Source organism: Caretta caretta, chromosome 3 (genome assembly GCF_965140235.1).
Source record: "Caretta caretta isolate rCarCar2 chromosome 3, rCarCar1.hap1, whole genome shotgun sequence".
In the NCBI taxonomy this organism is placed as follows: domain Eukaryota; kingdom Metazoa; phylum Chordata; order Testudines; family Cheloniidae; genus Caretta; species Caretta caretta.
Window position 1 is genome coordinate 211828167 of NC_134208.1, and position 13690 is coordinate 211841856.

The following is a 13690-nucleotide window of genomic DNA, read 5'->3' on the forward strand; positions in this document are numbered from 1 at the left end:
TTGAGCTCTATGAAGGGAAAGTGCTGTTTACAAGCTAGGTGTTACTATTCTCACTAGTCTATGAATGCACAGTGGAGCACCATTCTTGGCTGGCCCTTTGGCACTACTGTAATAAACACAATTAATAATTTCATGTTTTGATCCCCAGGAAGAAGTTTTGTTTCCAGTACTGTTAACAATGATGTGGGGGGCTGGAGGTAGCATTATCACAAAATCAAACCTGTGCCCTTTACAGTGTGAGGTAGAAGTTGTGGCGCAATTGATTGCTGAAGTGACAGAGCATGCTATTGGGTAGGAACTGTGAATTTTAATATGATGGCAGGGCACCTGCATTTTAAGATATGCTCCTATTGGCTGATTAAGTAATCAGAAGGCATAAAAATAAATCAAATTAAAATACTGTTCCTTTAAAAGAAACATCCCTTGTGTATGTGGAGAAAGTTCTGCCGACAGTAGTTCTGTTAGGCTTGCGAGACTGCGCAGTGAGTAGGGAGGTGGGGGTATAAACATACCAGCGCTAGCCTGAATCGAGGTGTCATGGCTGCCACGAAGAGTGAAGCCACGGCCGCAAAGACCCCAGCACGAGCTAGCATGCACGCACACACCCAGGGTTCTGAGCAGGTTTGTACAGCTCACGGTGAAACCCACACCACAGTGTCTTCACGGCTGCTGTTAGCCAGGCTATTTAGGTTAAAGCTAGCATGTGTGTGCCTGCTCGAGTCACAGCCACACCTCCAGTTGCACTGTAGACATACCCTCCATCACTAGCTGCTTTTGAAAATGTAGACAGATGTCTTAATGCAGTGATTTCCGACACCGTATATCCATCCAATTTGCAGTAATACATTGTGAGATGTAGGGGTTTAGTAGGGCACATGCACACCCCGGGTGTATTATTGGGAAAAGATCCACAGTCAAGTGTGTTTGCCTTCAGAAGGTCACTGGTATTGTGTAATCTCATTGCTTGACATGCATGGCTGTCATTAGAAAATGATTTTGCTAAACAAAGCATAATAAATGGCCATTGGGGCTTGACTTCACTCATGAAGATTCATTAAAGTACAAAGCATATACTCAAGCTCTTTGCTGAACAGGGATTGATTTAAGAACATGCTTAACTTTAAGCATTGGAATTAAGAATTTTGCTGAATCTGGGCCAACGCAAATAGTTATACGGGGAAAATGTACAGTTCAGAACCCTTACTAGTTAATCAGGTGGTATCCAGAGATATGTAATAGTGAAAAGCTCTGTTTTCTCAAAACCAGCGTCATCGCTTGTAATATCCCACATTCAGTGTAAACAACCAGCTTGGGAATTAGCCCAACAGAGGATCTAGTGAAATTTCAGTTTTACCTTTGGTTCAGAATAAATAGCAAGACAAGGAACTGACCTGATTTCCTTATACTGGGGTAGAGAAAACAGACAAAAAAGGAAAACCTTTCTTTGTGGGAGCTCTTCCTTTTCAGCCCTCATTAAGACAATCTTTTTAAGCATACCACGCAGTAATTGCCCCGAGGCTATGGTTTTATTCTTATACGTACCAGGGAACAATGGACTCGATCGAGCTCCCATTGCAGTCAATGGAAAGACTCACACTGACTTCAAGGGCGAGTTGGATTGGACCCTAGCTGCACATTTACATTACCCATATAAGCAGTGAGAATTGTACTCCCTGAATCATTCTCTGGGCTTCCCAATGATATTTCATCCCTGTAAGTGTCAACATTCTGGGTCATTTGCTCCAGAACAGTCATCTCTGAAACTGTGAAGGTTACAAGATAAGATTCTACTATTTGCTGCCAAAGTCTTTCCCACCCCTCCCCCCCCTCCAATTTCTAAGAGAGAGGAAATGAAGTTTCTACAAGACCTGATTTCACAGTGTGTCATGTTGCTAGTCTTCATAAATATCTAACTAAGTCCCCTCGGGGAAAAGGTTAAAGCCATAATTGGTAATGGAGTTCTGCTGGAATCTTCTTACACAAATGTAAATGGTGACTTAAACTAGTATCCTAGTAATGGCATGTCCCCTCAGTTAAAGCTGCCCCAAAATATCCATCCATGTCCTCTCCTTTTTTCCTTGCAAGTAGCAGGAGCCAGTCAAATGAACTCTCCAGTTCCAGTTTTAGAATAAATGAACTCAGGCTAGTTTAATATTTTTGTTTTCATTGATGGCTTTCAAGCCTGGAGATTAGGACATTGTGTCAATCAAAAGCTCCGGGTGACTGCTGCCTTGCATCAGAATTTTTGTACAGTAACGAAGTCTTATAGGAGCAAATCCCTCCATGAGAACTGTAGCCCTTCATCTATTCCCCCCATCACCTTCATGTATTTCCTTCTGAAATTGAGCAGAAGAGAAACATCTCCGTTGCACATGTAGGTGGCATAAGGAATCACTAGTTTCAGCCAACCAAGGAGGCAAAGTAATGACTTGGCGAGACTGTAAAATTGTGCACTCTGTCAAAAACACTGGGCTGAAAAACAGAAGATTCTATTTGAAACCAAATTTCCTTAAGCATAACTCATTTTTGCTACTGTGTGTGTGTGTGTGCGCACAAGTGCACATTACAGAAAAAAGAAGCAGAACGCACAACGTAGAAAAAGAAAAACGAATGTAGCTCTGCTAATAAAAAAAATCCTTTTGAAAGAAACACAGACACCGGAAAATATTGCTGGAGTTTTTATTCACTTGTTCTCTCAGAAACAACAGTGTGGTGCTGTGGCACTTTGGTTAGGAAAATCATGAAAACGATTTCAGACTCCATAGCCACTTGTGGCTCAGTGCTCTGTTGCCAAGTAACAAGCCCTAAGTGCTTGTGCACAGATCTGCAATGAAGAGTTGGGGGAAAGGGTAAAATCTGTTTTCAAAAGCATGATCAGCTGTTATAGGCTAACTGTTTGTAGAGCTCATCCAGCAGCAGGGGCACTCAAAGCAACATTTGTTTATTAGAGACCTTATGATTTGCAAACAAAAAGGAAAGGAAAGCAACCAAAGCGGCTTTCATTTATCCTTTAAGAAAAGTATGTTATATGAGCGATTGGATCAAACAGTCCTTAAACTAAGCTAGGCATTAAGTTCATGGACTGAGCGTTTTAGTAAACAAGATGTAATACAGGAATGTATTGAATTGTGTTTACACTCTCCCTGCTGTATTCTGAAGGACTTTTCAGCATCAGGAAGTATATTAAGGTCCAAATTATGCTCTGATTTACCACCTGTGTGGCCTCATTCATATGACTGGAGTGGATATCTGTCCAGGATCTGCCTGAAGATCTTTAGCTCTCTGTGGTTATGAAGAGGGCACTCATCCCACAGTATTGTAAGCGACACAATCTACCCATTGTAGAATTTCAGTACAGCATTAGGAAAAGCAAGTGTGCTCTCTACTGGAATTTGATCAGAAAGATTGGTGCTCTCAGGACTACTCAGGGCAACTACCATTCCAACAGCAGGAGTTTTCTGTGCCCACTCCAGAAAATGTTAGTGGAGGAGCTACCAGTCTACTGTATGAAAGGGGGACCATTGTGTGTTCACAGTGACTTGACTTTCAAATATTGGGAGAGAATTCATTTTCAGATCAAGCTTTTAGTTGTGATGAAAGGAAGAATGTCTCTAAAAATCTGCTTTGATTATCTACACTGAGAAAAATCTCTGGCTGAGAGAAACATTGATAGAGAAGAGGAGTAATTCCGAAGGTCATCCCATAAACTGGCTAAAAACCCATCTAAGATTCTGTCACACTGAAGTTTGCCTCTCAAATTATTTCTCTCAATTTTGCATAAAAAGTATTTGTTCTGCCAAATATTCTAATTGATTTGATTGCTGATAGTAGTATTTGTTTGTGACATGTGATGTTCTTCTTTTTCTTCTTCATGATTTGTGTTTGCACCAGTATGCCCCTGCCCCATTGCGCTAGGTGCTGTACAAAGCCAACACCAAGACATTCCCTGCCCCAGAGAGTTTACAGTCTAGTTATGTCATAACCATAAGGGTAGCCTAAAATTGCTCCTTACCTGTAAGGGGTTAAGAAGCTCAAATAACCTGGTTGGCATCTGACCAAAGGAACCAATGGGGACAAAAGATACTTTCAAATCTGGTGGGGGGGGGTTGTTTTGGGTTCTTTGTTTCTGTGGCCATTCTCTCTTGGGACTGAGAGGGGCCAGACAGAAATCCATCTTCTCCAACCCATCCTAATCCAAGTCTCCAATATTGCAACCAGTATAGGTAAGCCAGGCAAGGCGGATTAGTTTCTCTTTTGTTTTGCTTTTGAATTTTCCCTGTGCTAAGAGGGAAGTTTATTCCTGTTTTCTCTAACTTTAAGGTTTTGCCCAGAGGGGGATCCTCTGTGTTTTGAATCTGAATACCCTGTAAAGTATTTTCCATCCTGATTTTACAGAGATGATTTTTACCTTTTTTTTTTAAATCAAATCTTTCTTTTAAGAACCTGATTGATTTTTCCGTTGTTCCAAGACCCCGGGGTTTGGGTCTTTGATCATTTTCTAACCAATTGGTTAGAATTTTATTCTCAAGCCTCCCCAGGAAAGGGGGTGTAAGGGCTTGGGGGGATTGCTGGAGGAAGAGGAACTCCAAGTGGTCCTTTCCCCTGGTTCTTTGTTAAATCACTTGTGGTGGCAGCATACCTCAGTCCAAGGACAAGTAGAGATTTGTGCCTTGGGGAAGATTTTAACCTAAGCTGGTAGAAATAAGCTTAGGGGGTCTTTCATGCGGCTCCCCACGACTGTACCCTAGAGTTCAGAGTGGGGAGGGAACCCTGACAAGGTATAAGACAAGGGACACCAGGTGGATGCAACAAGCAGAAGGGATAAGTGCACAGTACTAAGCAGAGGACTGTGATTTATTAATACATTATGTTTTAGTAATACGCAACACCGTAGCTTTGTGCGTCCGATTGTCTATGCACAGCATACCCAACACAAGGGGAGGGTGTGTGGTGGAGGGCTGAAATCTGGGGTAGATGGCGCTGGCAGCTGGCTCGGGAAGAGTAAAGGTTGTGGTGTGTTCTCTGAGCTGTAAGGCAGTTGTGCTAGTGGTGAGGTGTGTCCTTAGGTGGGGCAGTCAAAGGTATGTACTGTTCTGCCTATGATGATCAGTTAGACCCTGAGCATGTGAAAAAGAACCAGCCAACCCATCACCCGAGAGAAAATGTTTGGTGCCACTTCAGAACCCTGGCCCTCCCTATCCAAACTCCCATCTCCAGCCATGGCCCCCTGATGCTTCACCTCAGTGCCGTCACCTGGAGCAATCTGTCTTCATGTTTCCTGAGTGTTGCTGTCCTTCACTCAGCCCTCCTGAGCCCAGTATCAATCCGTGAGAGGTTTGACCCTGACAGCATCTGTGGGCTTAACTACAATGCTGTACTTTAGTTGTATTGGCAGCCTAATCAAATCACACAACTTATTTATTTTCAATGCTGGGAACGCTGCCAGCTAATAATTACGGATCATAATACTTTATTTGGCAGTCAATGGCAGCTAAAGTAAATAGGCTTTAAAGGAAAAAAAATGGTCTTCTCTTAATCCTGTTTCTACTAGGCATATGCTTCGAGAAAACTCGCTGAAGTGAAAGTAGTACCTGGGAACTCTGCCACACTTCTTTTGTGTCCCGCTTTGGTTTGCTGCAGCAGATCAGAATTAGAAATGAGCCAAAAGGAAATGTTGTCTTGTGGATTCCTCCGTAAGTCAATATCTATCATTTTAATTAATTAAACGTTGCCAGGGTAGGTCAGTGTACTGGGGGGTGAAGACCTGAAGCAGCAGATGTAGAAATTCAAGTCCTGGAGCTAGACTAAGCAGTGTCCCATTATTTATTGAACGCTAGAGGGCATGGTTGAGTGGCTAGCACGCTGGCCCAGGAGCACCAACAGCTCTGTTCTGTTCCCAGGTCCACCACTGACCTGCTGTGTGAATGAATTAGGTGGGTCAAAGGCAGGGATGCAGTGAAGAGGAAGGCCTGGTAGCTAAGACATGAGGTGAGCCAGGTCTAGAGAAGGGTTTTACTAGTGGGAATGTAGAATTAACCCCTTCACCATCACCACCACCTCTGTGGTGACTCCCTCATCCTAATCATTGTCCTTGCTGCATGGGGGCACGCTTGTAGGCCCTCTTTTCCCAGCATGCCTTTCTGGAGTGGGTTCTTCAGATCCCACAGAGCTAAGCAGCTGCAGCCCTAAAGGGGCTGTTTTGCAAGTTGCTGCATCTCTCCCTGTAGCTGCTGAGTGCTTTTGTCTCTTCCTGTGCTCCATCCCATTTCCCTGTCTCATTGCTTAGGAGACGGCACGTTCCCAGTGGCCCTTTCGAGAGGTTTCTAAGTTGTATTTGCTCTCTTTTTTGTCTCCAGTGAGACCTGTTGAGTTGGACTGATGTGAACCAAGGCAGCTTGGCTTGACCAGGGCTGGGTTGAGTCAAACAGACCCGATAAAGCCAACTTCAAACACTAAAACATTCTGGAGCCTGCTTTGTGACCGTATGTGGCACTTCCAGAACAAGTCATAGTCCGACACTCTGGGAAGGCCCTGCCACCACCCATCTGGACTGACGGCCAAACTCAGTGGCTCATTCCCAGCTTGCTCTCCAGGCATGCAGCAAGCACATGCCGATAAAACCTTTGTGCCACATCACTGTGTGTTTTCTTTCAGCCCCCCACAAAAATAAATATTTTTGTATTTGTATGCTGCCTTTGGGCTAGATCATATGTGGGGGAGGGATGGGAGGGAATGGTTGCAAAGAGGTTCAAATTCGTTATGACCAGCCTCTCTTACTTCCTAGCTACAGGGGAGGGAAATTTTGGCATGGGACAGTGGGTAGAAGAATTCAGTGAGGGGATCCTAGATTGATCAATTGACAGAAAAAGCAGGTAGGAAGGGAAGAGTCAGCTTCCATAGCCCACTAATTCCCATGGATGTTCAGAGATCTTTGGGGAAGACAGGGCCCTTGGCTCCAAGACCTGCCCCCTCCCCATGGATGCAGCAGGGTCCCAGATAACATTTAACTTGGCTCCAGGGTTGGTGGGTGACATTGGCCTCACCCTGGCTGAACTTTAGTGAGTGGGACTTGGAGGAAGCACAGTGCAGTGGGGATGGCACCATCAGATAACAAGTGACCTGAAGGCATGGCTGGGCCCTTTGTTCACAGGGTTCATCTGAATAACACCTTGTTACACAGATAAATTATTCATTGCCCTGTAGATCAGTATTTACCTTCACCGCCTGCCAGCAGACAGGCAGTAGTGGCTAGCGCTGAAACGCTCTATAAGATCTCTGCAAGAGTAATGAGCTGTAGGGTGGGGAGGGAAGGACTTTTAATCTGTTTTAATGGAGACTTCCCTGTCCCAGCAGGCTTTTTGATTGACATGTACCTGATGAGTGGTAGGGTGCAGTAGTCACCAGTCAATAGCCAAATGAAGACTAGGAGACTTTAATCAAGGAAATGCTACGCAGGCTGTCTGGAATGTGATTATTGCTACACCCCTTGTGACGGTTAAACACATGCTTTGGGAAGGAGAAAGACACTGAGGGCACACTGCACAATCCTTCCCAGACCAGGAGAAAGCGACAGTACACAACTGTTTCATACACACACACACACACTCACTCTCTCTCTGCTGGTGAAATGAGGTAGGTGGGTGGCATTAGTTTGGGCTTCCCAGATCTGTCTGTATTTAAAAATTAAATTGAGATCCAAGAATTGAGTGTGTTAGACAGGGGATCTAGAACAGGAATTATCCCTTAGAAACTTGTAGGGCAAAGACCAGAGGTGAAATCCAGCTTCTATTGAGATCAGAGACTTTGGCCATTGATTTGACTGGGGCCAGGATTTTACCCTAAAAAAACAAACAAACCCTGTTTCTATTACCTTTCTTAGACCACTTGGAATAAATTTTTTATTTTATTTTATTTTTACTTTTTAATTGAAGTTGAGCCAGTAACAGAAAGTCCTTAGACGGTGGCTGCTACCCTTAAAATGGAAGAGGGTTTTTGTAGGCTGTGTATACTGAGTTCTGAAAACTGAAGGACACCCATTTTTTCCAAGACAGACAAGCTGTGTGAGAGTAACGATCTTCCATTTAATTGGGAAACATTACTCTGATTTGTATAATGTCAAATAGACTGAAAACTAGGCCCTGCAAGACTGAAGAATTGCAGAGAAAAAATGACATTTCCTCTCTCTCTCTCTTTTTTTTAAAAACAAGCTGTATTTTGGGAATGCTGGTAATATTGTGAGATCTATGCCATGACAGGACATGTGCTCTCCAAACAAATCCCCAGAAGGACCTATTGTGAATAGCAACCCCTTGCAAGAGACACCCCTAAGCCTGTAATGTAGCCAAGTTTGCCATCTTCCCCTATAGGTACCAGGAAGAACAGCTGTGCCCAGGGGGACTGCAGTCCTGTTCTGTCTCTTCATGAGCCAGCAGACATGGCTAAACTCTAACCAAATGACGCCCATATGGTTTATTGCAGCTCTTCAGAGAAACCCTTCCCACTAAACCTTTTGGATTTTTATCCTTCCTAGTTCTTTATTTTCATGGTTTTAGCATTCCTTTTGTACTAGAGCAGTTGGAAGCTTTTGGCAGGCTGCCCCCAAGCACTCCAGCCCTTTCTGAAATCTGGTTCCGTGCTGTTGGTATCACCAGCTTGTATTGAAAATTGCATTAAAATTATGATCTATCACTTTAAATTCTCAAAGGTTTTCCTGGTGCTGCTTACAAGTAGGGGGCTTTGTAGGAAAGCATGCAGAGTCAGTTTGCAAACGGCCATTCTACTGAGCTGTGCTTCTCTCTGTTTTTATGGAGCAGCCTGCTTTGTCTCTCTCTGTTCTGCGGTTTATGTGTTAGGTTTTTGAATTATCAGAAATAAAGTAGTGCTCCCTATCACTGTCCTCCCTCTGTCTCTCTGTTGTCTGGAGCTCTGGACCAGAGCTTGCAGGCCTCCCGGGGCTCATCAGCCTTCCTGAACCCTCACCTGCTCCCTTAGCTGCCTCATCCAGAGACCTTCCTTCCTGCTCTCCCTTCTCGTGCTGCCTTTCTTGGGCCCTTTCTCACAGGCTCCTCTTCATGGTGAGAGGAACCTTACTCAGGAAGTCAGGCTAGATTATCTGCCTCCCTGGTCCTATCTAGTGTGTGAACCTCTTCCTCACAGAAAATGTCTCCCTCCTGACCCGCTCCAAATCAGCCTAGCTGGCTGGGAGGCAGGCCCTCAACTGCCCCTCAGAACATGCTTTGAGCAGCCCCTGTGCTGCTGGAGGGCAGCTGAGATCCTCTCAGGGCCCATCCCCATACTTCCTGCACAGGGGAGAGAGAGTGCGGAGCAGCTGCCCTGGACGTAGGGGAGAGATTGCGGGGACGAAATGGAGCTGAGCTGAGGTGAGTCTGCAGTTTGTTCACTGATTATTGGGAGCTGGTTGTTAGTCTTCTGAGAGGCAGGAGACACGTGGAGCAACAAGGACACTGAGACTGGCATTAACCGGAACCTGGTGGCTCTCAGTCGCTTATGTGTATTTAGGGTGCTTACTCGCAGAGATTCCCCTGGCTGCAATGTGTCAAACTGCCTTTTCTCACTTGTTGCACTGGCTCAAAGCGCTTGAGGAGCCCAGCGAGTGGCTGCTGGCTTTTCCAACTGCCAGCTGGCTTAGGATTCATGCCCAGGGTGAGCTGACATATTCTGACAGGCAGAGGTGTCCTTGTAAGGACAAGACAATCCAGTGGGGAAGGAAGAACCAGTGAAAAGATGCTAGGCTTGACATTTAGCTCCTATTGATTGAGTAGGGTTGACCGAAGGGATTTCACTGCTCTTGGCTGCAGTCCCTAGTGCAGTTGGGCAGAAGTCACTGAAACCAAAGCCCAACACGCTTGTGTGTGAGGATGTGTGAACTGATCTGTACAGTAAAGCAGGGTGAATCAAACAGTTTTATCCCTATGACAATTTCAAATAAGACTTAACACTTTCATTGCCAAGATAAAGACTCTTTCTGTGGCTCAGGAAAGATTTACCTTTAATAGCCATCTTCAGCTTATACTTCCTTGCAGAGAATCCCTGTGGAATTTCAGTGGATCATAGCCCGCCCCTTCTCACCTATAAAATCTAATTTTTATAAAGGAGCAATTCCCAGATCTCTCCGGTCCACAGGACTAGTAGCTTTATATAAAGCTTTGGTGGTGTTGGTTTTATAAAGTCTATTTCTGCCTTTCAACTCAGAACAGATTTGCCCCTTTTTTTTTTTTTTTGTTATAATGTGACCAGTGGAACCAGAAAGCGATATGGTGGCACATCCGCTAATAAGTTAAAGTTACCACAGTCTATTAAAAGTTAACATGGGAGATCACAGTGTGTATATGGCCACATTTGTTAGCGTCCTAGGTATGGTTGTAGTGTGTGGACGGGGGAGAGAGAGAGCTGAAAAACCATTGCGTTTAAGCATGAGCTCTGTGCTGTCTTTCAGCCTTCACATCACTAGTTTGCCGCCTTCACTGCACCAGAACTGCCTGGAAATAGGTAGCTGGCACTTCTGCCTCTACTCGTGATGTCCCAGCTAAGAGGGTGTTGAAGATCAGAGCAACAGGCACTGTGCGTCTTTGGCATTGACTAGGTTGTACATGTCCTGAACCACACACATCCTTCTCCAGCTGTCTCTGAGCCACTGTACTGCTGCTGGGGACCCTGACAGTGCTCACAAGCAGAGGAGAATCAGGCTGTGTCAGCACTTGGTTAACAAGTCTTCAGACATGCACGTTCTGTTGGGAAATGGTGTTCAGTTTCAAAGTAACTGGGACTTTTTCCACTAAGTGAGGAATCAGTATCCCAGGCCTGGTGCTGGAGGAGACTGGGCTACTGACTGTTATCTTTCACATAAGACATACGTCTTGACCACTGCATTTTGCACAAGAGTGGGGCTATTAAATAGTGTCCTAACCAAACCCCAGCGTGAGTAATTGCATTCTGCCTACCTAGACTCCCCCTGCAGTTGCAGCTAGATATGGCACTCTGTGAGAGACACGGCGGGTGAGGTAATATCACTTATTGGACCAACTTCTGTTGGTGAGAGAGGCGAGCTATACAGAGCTCATCTTCAGGTCTCTGTCACTTCTGCTGTGTAACAGTATGTGCTGCTAAACAACTGCTGCATTGCACCCTAGAAGTGGCTGCATTTCAGTGGTGAAGTGAACCGCATCTAGAGTTCACATGCCAATTTGTTAAATTAGTAGATTGCTTTGGGCTCATTTGAGATGAAAGAATTTGTACACTTGTGATAATATTAGTACCCTCTGGGAAATTAATAAATTCTTCAGTTCTGCAGTCCTGCTGCTTCTCTTCCAGAGTTTGGTGAGGGTAGGGGACGTTTTCTTCCTATCTGCCAGCCATTGGTAACACTAGCTAATTTACATTTCTAAACAGGAGGAATGTCCTAAAATGTACTGTGTTTCTGTCAGTTTATGTGAGAGGCTGAAGGGATTTTCTAGGATTGTTTTCCATTGGAACAGATGTTTTACACTGTGAATACAGAGATCCAGGTCACTTTCTTTTCTTTTCCTTAACAGTGCTCGGGGTAGGGGTGCTTCACTTGAGTGGTTTCTGGGATGCACTCGGCTCCTTTGGAGGCTGTCTCTAGCCCTGTGTGGAAAGCCCTGGGTAGGATCGCTAGGGTGTTGTCATTAATAATGCATGACAATTATATAGGAGCTTTATATTTTCAAAACTCTATCCTAACATTAACGACCCCTCACAACCCCCCTGAGCAGAAGGGAAGGATTATGATGTACCTACTCTGCAAACAGAGCAAAGCGCGGCACAGAAGAGAGGGGTTTAGAAGTGATCAGTTATGTCAGCAAATGGGTGGAAGGATGTCTCTATTGGAGTGTCTTGCACACCGAGGATGTAAAGGAAGGCGTATGTTCAGTTCGGGAGGCCTCCTCCTCCTTTTCCTGTGATACCCACCCCTCTGCTCTGGGCCCATCATGCAGCTCACTCTACCTTTTTTTAAGCTCCCTGGACTTGGATTCAGGGGCCCAAATGCAAAGATGATGTGTAAAGGGGTATATGGCAAACATTAGTAAATAGGTGCCAGCCTAAGATGGATAACAGACATGGGACCAAATTGTGCCAGCTGTGTCTAAGCGGAGCTTCCCAGTTCCAGTCAGTGAGAAGTTCTGAAACTAATGGCATCATAAGGCCCATGCTGAGAATGCCGAAAAAAGGTGTAAATGACATCAACCTGGACTCAGCCCTCAATTTAATCTACATTTGTTAAAGCCAGATTTTCCAATGAATCTGCCTAGAGTCAGGCACCTTAGTAAAAATGGCCATATTTTGAGAGGCACTGAGCCGGCACATCACCGGTTGGCTTTAGTGGGTGCCGTGAGTGCTCAGCACCTCTGAAAATCAGACATTTTTCACTGAGGTGCCTAAATATGATTGAAGTGCCTAACTCTAGCTACACGAATCTGGACAGGTTGCCCTAACTAGCTTTCCTGAGACCGCATGCCGGTCATTATCAGAGCCAGGATTATTATTTAGAACTTCCCAGCTTCCAACTCCATGTTCAATAAACTAGCTCATGGCACCTCCTCTACGAAACACGAGCCTATAAATAGTTAAGATTTAAGAAGGTATTTATGTTTTAATCCCTTGTTTTCACTCTTTTGGTACTCCCTCAAAATTTTTCCTTTTTGGCCAGAACATTCCATTTTCTGTCTCCACCCAAAAGTGAATTTGTTTGGAAAGTTTGAGTTAAATTGGATTTTGAAAACTCACTTTTCTGATGACTTTTTAAGTGTTCAGCTGTTGTAACCTTAGCATGACCATAGTCCTCAGTGAGTATTGTTAAAGTTATAAAGTGATATGACTGTATAAATGAGATCCAGGGATTAGATGTATAATATATCTGTTATATGTGTATATGTATCCCATGGATCTCATTTACATAGTGTCATATCACTTTATAACTTTAAAAATGCTCACTGAGAACTATAACCATTATAGGTACTTCTGTAGATGTGCACACATTAGATGGGTGTAGTGCATTAATGCATCTGCCTCCCATTGATGGGGATCTGAGTTCAAATGGTGACACTAGTTCACTAGAGAGACAGCTTGGTTGTCTGACCCTATTTGTAACATCATTGATTTGGGATGGGAAGGGGGGTAACTCCTTTGAGGTCCTTTACAAATCCCACCCCTGTTCTGGATTAGGAGGATCTGTTGGCAGGACTGTGTAATGGTTACAAAAAACCACTCCTTTCTTTGGATGGGTTGCAGTGATGCTCTCACTCCCCCAAGATTCAGGATGACCAAATTCACTCCCAGTTGTAAAAGAAAGGAAAACTACCCAGCAGTGCCAAGTCATGGGAAAGGAACTGTAAATCATCCAAAGGTGATTTCTTTTCAATAAGAAAAGCTTTTAAATACTTATGTGTATGGTAACTTATTTTACGTAGGACACATGCATCAAGCTGATTGACTCTGCAGTAAGACAGGCAATCTCAGCTGCCCCCCTTGAAATCTCAGTCCTCTCTCCTGTCCAACTGGAGTTATTATTTATCTTCTCTTTAGTTTTGATGTTGTCATTTTTCATTCAAGTCAAAGTGTCTCTTCCTTTTTCATCCCATACAAGGTCACTGCTTTTCACCAGCTGTAAAGACTATATTGTGTCATTCTTCAGGATGCCATCCAAATTGTA

At 44.3% G+C, this 13690-nt stretch overlaps 1 protein-coding gene across 8 annotated transcripts in view; it reads left to right on the top strand.

Moving 5' to 3' along the window:
• The window catches only part of SLC8A1 (solute carrier family 8 member A1), a 354284-nt gene that overhangs the window by 176308 nt on the left and 164286 nt on the right, over window positions 1–13690 (top strand). The gene's annotated exons all lie outside the window — the stretch shown is intronic.